The sequence below is a fragment of the Photinus pyralis genome, unplaced genomic scaffold, assembly GCF_008802855.1.
Source record: "Photinus pyralis isolate 1611_PpyrPB1 unplaced genomic scaffold, Ppyr1.3 Ppyr1.4_LG1, whole genome shotgun sequence".
NCBI classification, from domain to species: domain Eukaryota; kingdom Metazoa; phylum Arthropoda; class Insecta; order Coleoptera; family Lampyridae; genus Photinus; species Photinus pyralis.
Window position 1 is genome coordinate 53,880,232 of NW_022170249.1, and position 14,870 is coordinate 53,895,101.

General features: G+C 33.8%; 1 protein-coding gene and 1 long non-coding RNA gene across 2 annotated transcripts in view; both read right to left on the reverse strand.

The window, feature by feature from the left end:
* The window catches only part of LOC116162927, a 318,902-nt gene that overhangs the window by 170,481 nt on the left and 133,551 nt on the right, over positions 1–14,870 (reverse strand). The window lies entirely within an intron of this gene.
* Positions 10,408–14,870, reverse strand: part of LOC116179956 — a 28,645-nt gene continuing 24,182 nt past the window's right edge. Inside the window, exon 2 of the long non-coding RNA XR_004147071.1 lies at positions 10,408–10,487. This is a non-coding gene — a long non-coding RNA (uncharacterized LOC116179956). The remainder of the gene's footprint in view (positions 10,488–14,870) is intronic.

Genomic DNA, 14,870 nt, shown 5'->3' on the forward strand with positions numbered 1-14,870 from the left:
GTTTTGTGATTTCATAAAAGTGCTTCCATTATACCTACTGGTTCTTTTGGTGACTGATTCGGAATTGAAGTCTTCTGTGACGAACTCCCATGGGCTTGTTGTTTCAGAATTGCGGAAGTATCTAAGAGCTCGTCAGTCAGGATTCTAGTATATGTTTCTTACTAAATTGGAAAAAAATGAGTAGGTATTTGGAATTGATATACTTAACACTGAAGGCATCAATGCAGCATCGTGAGGTGTAAAGGTGAGAAACTTTATCAGGAAGCAGTGTTTAATTTATAACATTTTAGCTACTGTAATAAATTATTCTAGCAGTTAAAATTGTGTTGGAATAAGCTTCAATTGCAATAAAATTAAGCACTCAATGGAAATTGAACCGGAACTTTTATTGAACGAATTCAGGACAGTACTCACTAAGTTACTATAATAAGAAGGTAATATTTGCTTATGATTCAATTATTTCGACTAAATGTACTTCTGCTAAAGGTTTGAAGGGTTTTGTGATCTGTGAAAAAAATATCTAAGCGGAAGCTATGAATCATGATTAAATATACACCTTATAGTGGGTAAACGTTATGAATTTATGATTATTGTTAATACCAAAGAATGTTTTAACAATTAAAAAATTCGAGATAGTAAACTTTATGGCCAAAAGATAGCCCATTCGTTAAAAAAAGTACACAAAATGGAGTAAGATACTCCGGTAATGCATTTCCATCGGTAATATTCAAAATTGTCAAGAAATTATTCGCCTGAACTTAATACACCGTGGAACTACAAAGCATACCTATAATCTTTAAAGGCGGCATTCTTCATAAATTATTATGAAGAACAATTGGACAAAATAAAAAGAAGAAACAATGATATAATGACACAGTAGTCTACTTATTCAGATCTCTGCATTTGAAAACAACGCACGATTAGGAATACATACCTCGGGTAAAACCTTGGTTAAATTGCGTATCATTCTCTATGAGCTGAGCAGCGGTTATTAAACTATCTACTTTTTTTTTACTATTAAGTCACTTTGCATAAATCATATGCCTGCACCAGTTAGGTATACCTACTAGAAATAAGCCAAGCGCACATTTACGAGTGCAATTGTTGAATTTTCGCACAATTATTTTCGATTATGAACCGAAAAGTCTTCAATATTTGTTCAAAAATTGATTCATTGTCATTATTTTTGCATAGGCTAGGTGCTTTACATTCTGCGCAATGTGGTTTTCGTGAGTGCCTGGTACAATAAACCACATGAAATATCGAAACGTTTTAAACATTTTTAATTTTAATGAGCGTTTTAATGATTGCGGGAAAGATTAAACGGTTCAAGCTCTAAATCGGTAAAAATACAAGCTATAAATTCAAGTAAACGTTCTCACAATTTCCGTGTGTAATTAATGAAGAATTCTTATTTAGGAAGTTTGTAATTCCGCATCGTTCCTAGATTCATTTATATCCCGTGAAAAATGTTTAGGAATTTATACATTTTGGTGGGACTACTTATAATTTATAAAAATGCCTTTGTTTCTGCTGCAGATGTGAAAAGTCCTTCGCTTGGCGCTACCTTACTTTAAAGAAATCTAATACAAAAGTCTAGAATGAAGGTATTGACGTATTTAACCATTTCTGTGTGGTTAATTAATTGATTATATTCACATTTCAATTAAATAGTGCGTGTCTAGCTGATGCTTTAACTAGGAAATTCACCTGGTCTCCGTTCAGTTTTCGTTATGATCATTATCTGTTATTATTCAATTATGAAAATTTCGAAATGCCAAAGGTGTGCCTAATCCTGAAATTGTTTTGCGTTTAAAATTTACCGTAAACGCCTAAATGAAATCGTATATCAAAATTTGAAAATTGGAATAATTTATTCCGAATAAATAAGACTAGCCTTTTGAACTTCAACTGTGCTAACGGCATAGTGTAGATGAACATTTCTGTATAAGCACAACTTTAAGTACTTGCATAGGAGATACATCTTTGTAATGGTAAGTAAGGTGATTATCATAAATTACGATAAACGGATAGAGTTCAGCAAGAGCTTAAGACGTTTCCGTATTGCCATATGCTTTACCACCTACGCCGAAATAGATAAATACATTCAATAATAACAATAATACCGGCAAAGAAAACCAACGGATAATCTTTTGAAAAACTGCCAGAATTACACACTTCCCTAGCCTGTTGTTGTCAACTTATGCAAATTTTTAAAATCTATTAAAAGTCAAATTTATACAAACCAATCAACCTACACAAATAGGAAATATAGCCTATACAAGCCCTGTGCGATAAATTCTACTAAACAAGCAAGGTTATTTTGCCTTATTTGTGTCAGATTTTTTGCCCCCTTTTATTCAGTCATGATTGTTTTACTGTTACCAGTCGAGAACTGCCCAAAAATTTTTAAACCATACATGGTGCCTTCTCATTTATAATTTACATAATTAAGGTGCATCGATTATTCCTTACAACTCATAAAAGCGCAAAAAGATTTAATACAGATCGCTGCACTCATAATTCTTGTGACTGTCCAAGTAAAAGTCGCGCAGTTTAATGTCCCTTTGGGCTTTACAGGGTGTTCTATGCAAAAAAATAATTTCGTAACAGAGATGCTTCGAGTCAAATGTAGACCAAGATAAGCAACATCCGCTAAAACGCGTTTTCGAACTAATGCTTATGCTTATTAACGGACTCGGTGTTATATAATCAGTCGAATCATGGAAAAGTGGGTCATTTTTTTAATTACCTCTATTCTGCCCATTGCTACATTGTGAAAAATGAGAGAAAAACGCAAATTATGGCGACTAAAATTCGAATGGCGATGGCGACTAATTAAAAAAATGCTTTTTTCCGGCACTTTGATGTGTGAAGCTTTACAGTTACGACCAACGTTACGGACATTCTATGCCGTTAAAGAAAACGTAAATTTTTACCAGTTAGAAGATAGTGTTACAGATTGCGCTTTTCCCACATCAAGGTTAAAAATCTATGTAAGCTGAACTTGTAATATAAAACGTAATATGCAACTAAAATATTTTACTGCAATTAAATTTGTGTTAGAACAATGGTGAACGTCCTTGATTTGTGGTTTTCGATCCTGATCGTATTTGCTCGTGCTAATAGCTTTTGTGAACATGCTAGGAAAGTGTACTTGCAAATGACACTAAAAGGAGAAAAGTGTTTGCCCACTTTAAGACAAATTAGCTCGCTTAAACGCTATTCTAAATGCAAGTGTACCGTAAAACACCAACATCGTGAGCTATGTTTACACATTACAAGTACCATTGGTCCTGTTATTTCCTCCAGATTCCTTTGCTGATTACAAATAAGTGTTTCAAATCAGATTCAGATTTAGCGCCAATTTTCTGTTTTTCCCAAAAATTTCCTGCAATTGCAATGACACAACTTGTATCGGATACAAAAGGGTAACATGGACATTTTCTGCAATAATTCGAAAGTATGCATCCTTTGAGATCAACGAAGCATTTACATTCCATGACTGACATTGGCATTTAAAACCATGTGCTTCTAAACGAGCTATTTTTATCAATGTCAAGAGTTAACTTGCGTTTGAAGAAACAAATACGCGTAAAATAATCATTAATTTTTCTAGAGAAACACTATTATGATATATGCAAATATTTATGAATAACACATAAGAAAAGAGAGTCTCTTTATAACGGCTCCAGCCTGTTTACCTAAAAAGCAACAAATTAAGTTCTATGAATTCCGATTCCTCCTAGGTTCTCACAAAATTTCATAAAAGAAGCAAAGTGCCTCATCGCAACTCATCTTCCAACACCCTTATTCACAGTGTCAACACCCATAAGAAAAAAGTAACGGGCAATATTTATTGTATTTGTACAAAATGTGCTAGTGCTAGACTCACAAAAATCAAGTCAACTCTTCCATTAATAAATTCTGACCTTTTTTAATTTCTCCTTAAGCCAAGTTCCCATGACATTCTCTCAAATTATCGTCAAGTCTTCCTTCTTATATGTTCCCTGCGTCATGAACGCCTTTTCACGTCTATTTCTGCATAGTTTGCTTCAAGATCGTACGCAACCCCCGGAAAGTTTCGACCAATTTCCCTTAAAATTCTTCCCAAGTTACTCTTTCCCGAGTTGCATTTCACGTTTCTAGCAACTTTCTTTTCAGGTCCGTTCCCAGATCTCCACAAATCCCCCCCCCCCCCCACTTTACTTTATAAGTTACTTACAAGTTCCTTTTAAGATTCCGTCACGTTCACATCACACTATTCTCAGGTTCCTCTCAACTAGAACTTTTTCTCAACAGTGTATACCAATAAAGTTCAACTAAATGGGATGAAAATGGATATTAAAGAAACAGTGTGTTAGATTTCGGAGCATGACGATTGAAAAACTGAAAGTCAGGTTGCTTTTTCTTACACACTTGTGTAACTGACTTCATATTCATTTCGCCTCTGATACGTCGCTCTTGGAATATTCGCCGCTTTACTCTCTCGCCAGGAACATGCTCAATATGGCATTCACGTCACCTCAACGGACTAACCTTAAGAAATCTCGTCTTTGAAATAACTGCCTGTCTCAAATTGAGTTTTCATTAAAAGTGATGGTACAATACAGTAAAATTCTGAGGTCGTTTAACGTTTGGTAGAAAGAGTGGGTGACAGTCTACAGAATTTGGCTTCAGGATTATTCAAACCCAGCTTTATTTTGACTCCAGAACATTTACCCTCGGTATATCCGCTCTTGTGAAGTTCTTCTCCAAGGGACAGGTTGACTCGCTCTAATAAATTCTTTCACGGTAGTTCCACATGCCAGAGTTTACTCCTAAAACTACTTGCCCCAGGCAAATTCCACCCAATATCATAAAAGATTTTAGATACACTTCAAAAATGTGCCAAATTCTTAACAGAGCAGCTTCCTAGCCAAATGAAAAATAGCGATTTTAGGAGAGTATCTTCAAAAAAACATTTCACACGAAAGTTTTCCAATGTAGAATTTTATATTTTATAATTTTTATATTCCCGCTCCTTTCCGCAATAATCGACTGTCTCATGATAAATGGCACACCCTGTTAATTAAGTAACATTGAGTGAAATACAAGATTACGGAAATGGTAGTCGCAGCTCACAAAAGAAAGGGCTGCTACGCCCTCGACTACACCCCAATTCGTCTCGCGTATGCAGTTTAACCCTCAATAATTCATTCCCTGAAACTGATATCTATTCTAGGCAAAAATGCTTGCTTAAAAACTTTCGAATAACTTTATAAAATTGCGCTAGGAAGCTAAAAATTTTGCAGCTTTTGACCTTCCACATTCTTTTTGTGCACACTCTCTTACGAACCTGTTCAGTCCAGTCTTTGTCTTCCCTTCTCCTTCGTTCCCTGACAATTTACGTATAAGAACCCAAATAGATAATAGTCAAATAACCATGGGTAATGTTCTTATGGGAAAAAGCATTTGCTTTTTTCCTCTTCGAGATATATTTTTAAAATTTTGATCTAGGAAATTGATACGCTAATACGCTGTCAATTTCCAAAATGTATAATAAGACGAAAAAAGTCGAATTATAACGTATAAAATATAAATATTTTAAATTGTGGCGAGAACAATATTTTGAAATACGTATCAGTATGAACTTTAAAGTTGGGGTTATAATATACCAATAGATAATACTTTTGTATTATAGAGGAAGCAGTCCAAGTCGATATGCAAATTAAATAAGTTTAATGAGCCTTGTGCTCAAAAATTTTAAAGCCTTTTAATTTAATGTTATTGCATACACGTTGCTTTTAGTCGTTACTCGTTAATGTGCTAAGTTACTAATAAATATTCTTATAGATATTTTAATAGACTCTAGCGAATGTCTTCTGCAAATTGTCTTTTGCTAATTAGGAAGCAAATTCTACCTGCGTGTAGTTATGCCAAAAAATTCGCAATAATAATCTTACAATAAATGTCCCAAACGCATTCAGTATAAATAATGACACTAAAAACAAGCTTTTTCATCGGAAAAAAATGTATGACTTTGATTTACGATACGACCACTTACGGTCTGCAGTATTTCATACAATTTAGTAGTGCTTTGAAAATCATATGCTTACAAAGCTACCGTTAAAAAGATGTGCAGTACCTTGTATAACGTGCAGCAATATCGCGACCATAATTAGGACGTCCATATTGTGCAATTTAAAAATTATATGACTGACTTACAATTACCGTTCGGGCTATAAAAATAGACCTAATTAGTCAAATTATCTAATTCGCTAATAAATTATGGTATATACCGTTGTATTAGATTTACGTACCAATTCTACATGTCGTATAGACGTGATGTGTGGTTAAGACTTTAATGGCAGTGTAAAAAAGTGGTTGTAGTGTATAGGAAAATACTGTTATCTAATTATGCAGTTTCCCAGATTCCCACATCACTTTATCATGTAAATGGGAAATTCCTAGCATTGACAATGACTGTCCACGTCGAACGCGTAGCAAAAAGCAGCCACTCTTGCCGCATTATTATTGAAAATCGCTACAATCTTTGAAATTCCTTCTTATGCATTTTAAGAAAGTTCAGATCGGCGTGATATGCATTCTCCTTAAATGGTCAAACATGGAGACGAGATTTGTTTAAAATAAATAATATTCCGGTATTTAAAGATGCAAGTGAGTGAGACAATTGTGGTGAGTTCGTTGTAAAAGGAAAAGCTTGTCTTGTAGTTGACTGTACACACCAACACGATTCATTACCGGTGTTCTTACAGTACGAACGACCTGTCAGCAATAAATAAACTCGAAAACAAAAACTATCTTCATATTTGAATCGTTCAATATGTAGTGATTTTATATGTTAAAAAAATGGTTGTTTTCAGATATCGAAACTTCCCGAGTGTTGTTAATGTTGTCAGCTTCTTTACGTCTTGCAAAATTCTGAAAATCTAAAAGCCTTCAAGGTTGCCAATTCCTAAGACATTGTTATACACACCCGACGGTTAAAACTGAGTTTCAGAGTGTCATACAATTGTAGAATGCTAACAACTTTTCCCTTAGTACGGTGCAATTAGACCCAAACCTCAACATCCAAAGTAAAAGTTTTCCTCCAATTGCAAATTGTTATATACAGTCCACAGATTGTTTGGTAGAAAGTTACACCATTGTAAGCATCAGGTTTGGTTTGGTATCTTACAAATTTTGAATGTTTGGTTATAAATATTACCACTTATACCTTTTAAACATTTAAAGTGTGTGTTAGAATTTGAAGAGAATGCTCTTAGAAGCTTTTGTTCCGAGATTGGAGAATCATGGAAATCAGCAGTAGTTTATCTTGTATGTACTCTAGGTATACTTCCATTTTCAAAACTTCAAGTATAATTGTTTCGTATTTTCATGACCGGAGGAATTATGTAAATTACAGTATTGGCGTACATTTAAAAATTTGAGAGTACTACTCATGGTCCTTGAACTTGTAGAAATGGATTGGCGAAGGTCTGTCTCTTACTGTTTCTTTTCGTTTTCGACTTAGACGAGGCACAGATATCCATCACAAGATGCAATTTTTAGGAGTATTTTTAGTGCGCTTTGTAATATAATTTTTAATTTAATGGAATCGCTCCGTTGCTTCAGTTAAAGTCGTAGGAGCCAATACATTCTCTACTCAATTCTGCCGAAAGAATTAGGTACTACGAATTGATCCAGACACTGTGTTAAAATTTAATTTAAACATTTGCTTTAGAAAAAAAAACCGCATTGATGATTTTTCAAATGTTGTTAATCTCATTGTTAAAGTGCAGATAGTCGTGCAAGTTAAATGTTTGTGCGGCATTTCGGAAATCACGATGTTTTATAAAAGAAACTGTGGCAGTCTCAATAAAGTAATTAAAATTCAGAACGCCTGTTAGGGAACATTCAATTAGCAACGTACTAAAATTGATTTGGTTCGGTGGTTTCCTTTTTATGAAGCTCTAAATTTAGCTGTAGCGCGGAAAACCCAAAAAAAGCACTCGCGCCCTCAAGATTTGGCGTTTACACATTTTTTACATTTATTGATACATCTAATGATCTAATGAAAAGATGTCAAACCTTCACCAATCGATTTTTAGGAGTTCAATTGGAAATGAGCCGGATTATAAAAGTCTGGTTTCCGAATACGATGTGAGTGGTAAAAAATTCCCCTACTGAAAATCGTATGCGATACTTCGTATCTTGTTTTATTATTAGACCTCGAACTGTAGTTTACATAAGTTCTGTTTAATTTAGTGCGTTCGAGCAATTAGACATGTTAAAGTCAACGGCATTACTCAATCCCGAACAAAAGTAATAAATAGTTTCCTCGTTTCTTTCGGTAAAATGTATAGTGAGAAATTCAAAGTCAGTTTTATTACCAAACAAAACGAACAATACTAATTGGATTCACATAAATTAAGTGGGTCGTAGACGTTAATGAGAATACTCTTAGTGCAAATGAAATACAAATAGTAGGTAATTTCAATTGTAATTACTTGATGTAAACTATCTGAAGGAAGTGATGAATTTATTGTTTAGGTGTAGGTCTCGTGTCTCACACAAACCAAAATCAGGGACAAGTCAAAAGATCATTTTCTACTTATTCAAAGAGTCTGCGAGATGTCGTATCCATAGGTTTTGTAGATGAGGACCGTGAATATGCACGTCGAAAGTTACGATGACCACCGTCGCACAAACCAAAATGGTGACCGATTCATAGCTGCAAATATCCCAAAAATTGCATTTCGCCTTTAATTGTATGCGTAATGCGAGGGTGGAACGAATTGATCTAGATTATACGAAAGTATTAAAAATTACTCTGCTATTCAAGGAACTTCTAGAACTAGAGAGTTATATTTTAAAAAACTGTCTTAAGTCTACATTAAATTTGCCATTGGCAATTACGACAAAATTTTGGAAAATATCTTGCAACATCGTAAACTTGTTACTTCCATCATTCTAAATGTGGCGCAGAAAAGAAGAACCCTTGTACCAGTTTTTTGTATTTCGCACAATCCTTTTTCAGATGTACTGCACAGACTTACAGTTCGTCCTCTTTCTATGTATCTTTCTCCAATTGTGTTTACTACTGCGATTGCATCCCTGGTTTGAAGGTGTATTAATTTTTAAGAATAAATCAACTGACGAAAATGTAGAAAATTCCAAAAAAACGCGTTTTAAAGAATACACCATTAAACTGAGATCAAGACATACCTCTATGAGTGATAACGTTTTTGTTCCTTGCTTTTGTAGGAAGAATCATTGTGAGCAAATGGCGATATTAATGATCGACTAATGTTAACTGCGTTTTACAATTCATCAACAAGGAAATTATTTGATTTGCGGTGAGATCCGTATATGACGCATTGTTAGAAAATTCACACTATGGTCTGTAATTAACATATATATCTTCCAAAGAAAAAATGAATAATTAGCGGGAAAAATAGAATAACCGCCTAGCGGAAATAAATTTATATACAGTAAATCTGTTTGTCATCAAAGAAAGTAAGTAGGGAAAGGCCTATTCAAATTTTATTTTAGAACGTTAATAATTCAGGTTTTCTGTTTTACATAAGCAAAACTCTTAAACTAAAGTAGAACATATGTAACTTCCGTTTCAAAACCCCTTATTTTTAACCCATGCAGTGTCCCTAATTGCACGGTTTGCGAAGCGTGGGTTCAATTAACCCTTATATGAATCCCAGATAACGCGTAAAGAAGTTAATTCACCCCACCTCTTATGGTACGATTTTGCCCTGAATTTATCAACTTTGCACCTTTTTTTGAAAAAAATATGGCTTCCCTTTTGCGTGTATTACTACAGTTAATTCCTTTGTGTCATAAATAAAGCTAATTGATTTACATTCGAACCGTTTCGCGTTGGTTTATCTCATCTCATAACCTGAAATAAAATTGGTACAATTAGATCGAACTTCACGTTTAACCGATTCCACCTGAGGGGAAATACTATACTACGTCAATTTTCTACTTGGATTCTGCCGTCAACAAGTTTTTTTTACCAACAGTGAATTAAGGCAATTGACCAATAACATTAAATTAAGCTTCGCTTACAATAAAATATACACTAATCGTAATAAAACGCTATTAACAAATCAATAATTTATATACAGTTTTATGTCTATGATTAAACTAAATATAAGATTTATTTACGTAATGACTTCAAAGAACTGTACAATAATAAGAAAGTCCTTGCCGTAATTTTGCCCGGAGGGTTTTAAGAATAATAATTTAATCAACCTTGGTTTATAGACTTGAAATGTGAAACTGTAACACAAAGTAGATTTCCTACTGTGGCTTGTTTTTATTCCACAAAATTTTACTTGATGATTATTAGTCATGTAGTTTACAACGGTATTGACCTTCGCAACGTTCTCAAATCAATTTAGTTAACTTACCTACACCACGGAGGCGTCTACTTAATATCCTAGGAAGCGTCATTCATCATGCCATGATGGACCAAGGACTTGGCCCTGAAAAAAGAGGTAATTAATTACGCGCGACTTACAAATATAGTATTGAATTGTGTTAATCCGAAATGGGCAAAATGATTATGGGGAAATTGTAAAGAAATGAAAAGCAAAAGTTTTGCTGTGTGGCATAAGGTGAAGAGAATTATGGTTTCTGCAGTCAATTTTCCTTATTATTTCAGATTATGACTTACCACGAGTTTACCAAAAAAAAGAAACAAAACACAAATAATGCGGAAATATGGAGAATCATTTCAGTTAGATTACAGATGTTTAAAGATGATCCGGAAGTATTTTTATCTTTCAGAAAAGCAGCATCGTTTGTTCATCTTATCTTATCCATTGCTAACATTGACAGAGTGATAAGTGGGTTCACAAATTTTAATTTCCAACCCGGGGTGACGAACACTGTTTTTAAATCAGATAAATATGTGACTCAAAGCGTTGTTCTCTCAAAAGGCTTTCATGTTAAAAAAAAATTGAAGACGATATGAAATATTCATACTGTGGCCATAATAATGTGTCATTTAATTCGAAATGTTTTTAAACAACAGATTTTTGAATGTCAAGTTATAACCAACTTCAGAGTATGGCATGGAAGTTCACGTTCACATTGCAAAAAATCGCCCTTTAATACAGGGATTTGTCTTTTTTACAAACTCCCAGCAAGCGTAAAAATTTGCGAAACAGCTGTTAAATTTAAGCGAGAGCTAAAAAGCGTTATAATAAATAACTGTTTCTATTCCCTGGGAGAATTTGAAGCATTCTGCCTTAAAGTTTTTGTTCACTTTTTGGTTTATATATCTATAACATTAAGTACATGTATCCGTTAATTTATTTGGCAATCCTGTACATGTTTGTTATATACATACTAAAATTATGTTCTTTTTACTGACTTGATCAATGCCACATTACTCTGGTTTATGATCTAATAAAGTTATTATTATTATTAATGGGTATTAGGCCAAAAATTACATTGTTGAATGTTGTTTCCATTCACTGTCTTTAAGAATTTTAAAACTTTCGCCACAATTTATTGTATGGTGTTGTGACTGGTAACCCTATATAGGTCTCTTGGAAATGTTTCTAAATATATATAATGCAAAAATATACTTCATTGGATGTGTATTGATTCACAGCAGATTCTGTTTAGAACTTGCCCTGAGATACGTCACAGAGACATAAGGTGTCCTAAGAGATTCTATGGAGATTCTTATCCAGAGGTTTTTAAGATGATTTTTAAACGTTTTTTTTTTAATTTGGGTGTAACAAAACGCCAAACCTTTCTGTTTCTGATAATCAATGTATCAATCAATGAAGAATAACTTGGTGGTTAGAGTAATAGTAAAGAATATCTTATTTGAGCTCTTAAAAAATCTGTAAAAATGCACAAAGAATCTCTTAGAAATCAGTAAAATTTACTTGATCAAGCTAACCCTGGGTAATTTCCTAAGGGCCCCAGAAAAATCTTTGACGAGTTTAAAAGAAAAGTGGTCTCGTTGAACTAAACATGAAGTTACACATACATGACTTATTGGGTTCTATTTCGATGTTCCGATAGGCGAAATTTTTGTATCCCCAGGAATATTAGGCTTTCATATACTCGGTTTTATACTTTTTAGCGCATTTTCCAACGAAGCCCGTTTCTCTGTTCGTCCTTTGTCGATCAGGGACCTTACAATTTTCAATATACTTAGTTCGTTCTTTTTGTATTCCGTAAAAATTTAATTGTCATCTGTCGTCAGACGATAGGAAAAGGAGACTGGTAAAGTGATAGGAGGCAGGAAAAGAGTTACTACCACTGTCATGGAAACTAAAATTTTCTAATGTGAAGCATCAGGTATAAACATGATGGTTTCATGGTGATTTCCGGAAAATAATAATAATTCACTTCGTGTCCCTATGCCATTGCATTATCACCTCCGGGATTTTATACGTATTCACCTTACTTCCATATTATAAATAATATAGTTTTTATTATACCTGAATCACAATCTCCGTTTTAAACACTCAAATGCCTGCGAAAAAGGGCCTTTAAAACACACGTGCTTTAAAGTTGCTAAGTAACGATACTTCAAGCATGACTTTTGAAACTGTCATCTGGATGAAATAAAAAATCCTCTTATGAAATAAAAAATCCTCGTAATTTAGGCTTCCAAATCTGTTCCACTTTGCTAAAGTTTTGAATGAATGCACCAGAACATTTCTATTGGCTTATTGTTAACTTCCTATTCATCCATGGAAACAACTTTTCATATTCTTTATAATAGGCTTTACTGGAGTTGGATTTTACACCTACCAACGTTTGTTTAGATTTTACAACAATCGATTTAATGGACGGTGTATTATCTTTTTCAACGGAAATCGTTTAATTCACAAAGACGATGATTTTTATAAGCAACGTCAAGTGACATTTCCATGGCAATCGTGAAATTACGAACACCCAGCCCACTTAATTAGACATGTATATTTGAGTATAACTTCAATATGACTTCATTGTATTTCCTATTTTTAAATCATACTGCAGGTATAATAAAAAATACTATAAGATACACGTGTATAATTGGTCTTTAAAGCACTTGCAACGTTAAAGGCACTGCGTCGTGCCCTTAAACTCGTTGCGCGTGCTTTAAAGACTTGATTATACACTTGTATCTTAATATACTATTCCATGTTTTACAGGAAAAATTCCAGAGCAAGAGACTCTATTAGTCACTTATATTGATTTTGCATGAATTGCGTAAATAATGACCTTCTTCATAGTGTTGGTGACGTGAACTAAACAAATTATAAATATGGTCAAATATGAAAGATAGGTCGGGTTGTCGCATAAAAATTTCCGGTGGTAGGCCAGCATCAAATTTCACAAGTCAGCAGTGCATATTTCAAATTCTTAATTCTTAGTGTGAAAAACATGGGAATACTAAGGTTAACTTGCGCCAAAAGGATATCCCAAATGTAATTGGATTAAACCGGTAGAAACATTAACCTGAAGAGCGAGCTATCAGATAAAATCTTATATACAAATGACCAAGTGCAAGAGGGGGTGGCTGCTAGACTCCATTTCTTTAATATATCAGAATTTTTTTAATGGAATGGTGTAAGTATCAAAAATCGCCCATTCGTCCAATGCGGATAAACATTTACAACAGCTTCCATGTATGTATGTATGAAAATAAATGATAAGCTGCGCCAGTTGGCAAGTTCTTTTGTTCAAGGAATATTTTAAATTACCTTTACACTGTATTGTCTTTGTCCGCTAAACGTAGCTGGGGGATGCTATTCAAAAGAAAAAAAATTTGAAAAAATGACTATATAGTTCAGAATATTCTTAATACATCGGAGAATACGCAATTGCACGCTGCGAATGTAGTCAAACGTGACTTAGAATGGATACACATTGTGCATCCTTCATAAGCAACTGACATAAATGTTTTGAAGGAAAAGTAAAATCACAGGTGCTCTTACATAAAAATAGTAAAAGGTAACATATTACCTTATATGTTGATGAACGAGTGTCATCGTGACGTAATTATTTGAATGAAAACAAAAGTAATTCGTTGCAAATGAAATAACTATCTTCTCATAGTAATTTCATCAGATCATAATTAAAACAAACTCATGATTGTCGGTTTGGGAGAGAGCGCATTTTCTTCAGGAAATTATATACGATATAGATCTCAACTTTTCCCATGACATATCAGTACAGTGTAGTTTTATGTTAAAAATTTATCTGTTAGGTATTGAGTAACTAGGAAAGAAAAAAAAGTTACATAAAATCGTGACAAACGTTACATCTAAAGCAGCTGATAGGATTTACAAGAATACGGCTCACGATACAGTTAGAGGATATCCCTTTCAGCAGGTCAATGCTATCGTTGCCGATGTTGACCACGACAGATTTTATAAATTCACACACAAAGATCTTTCGGTGATACAACGCTCCGAAACACCTTTTCGGTCAACCACTTCTGAGGCCGATAATTAATAGAGGATAATTAAAACACTAAGCTAATTCGCATACTTACTTAATGACCGGGCATTTAAAAGGCCTAATCACCAATAACTATTTGTAACGTGATTAATTGGTTAATGACCATTTATAGATGTGCGCGAAGCACATGTTCTTAATTATTCTTGGTTCGCTACGCTTACCATTTTCGCTAATGTAACTTTGACTTTAACAAATTGCAAAACGACAAACCGCTACTTTCATCTTTTTTTCGAGTAGATATACAATACAGATCATTAAACAACACTTTTTTTTCTCTTTTCACGATTCAATATGGAAAAACATAAAAAAATGCGAACGGGTTTCATAATACGACGCAACAAATGGACGAACAAGAAATTGAATTGTATCAAATTTACTTTTGTAACATCCCT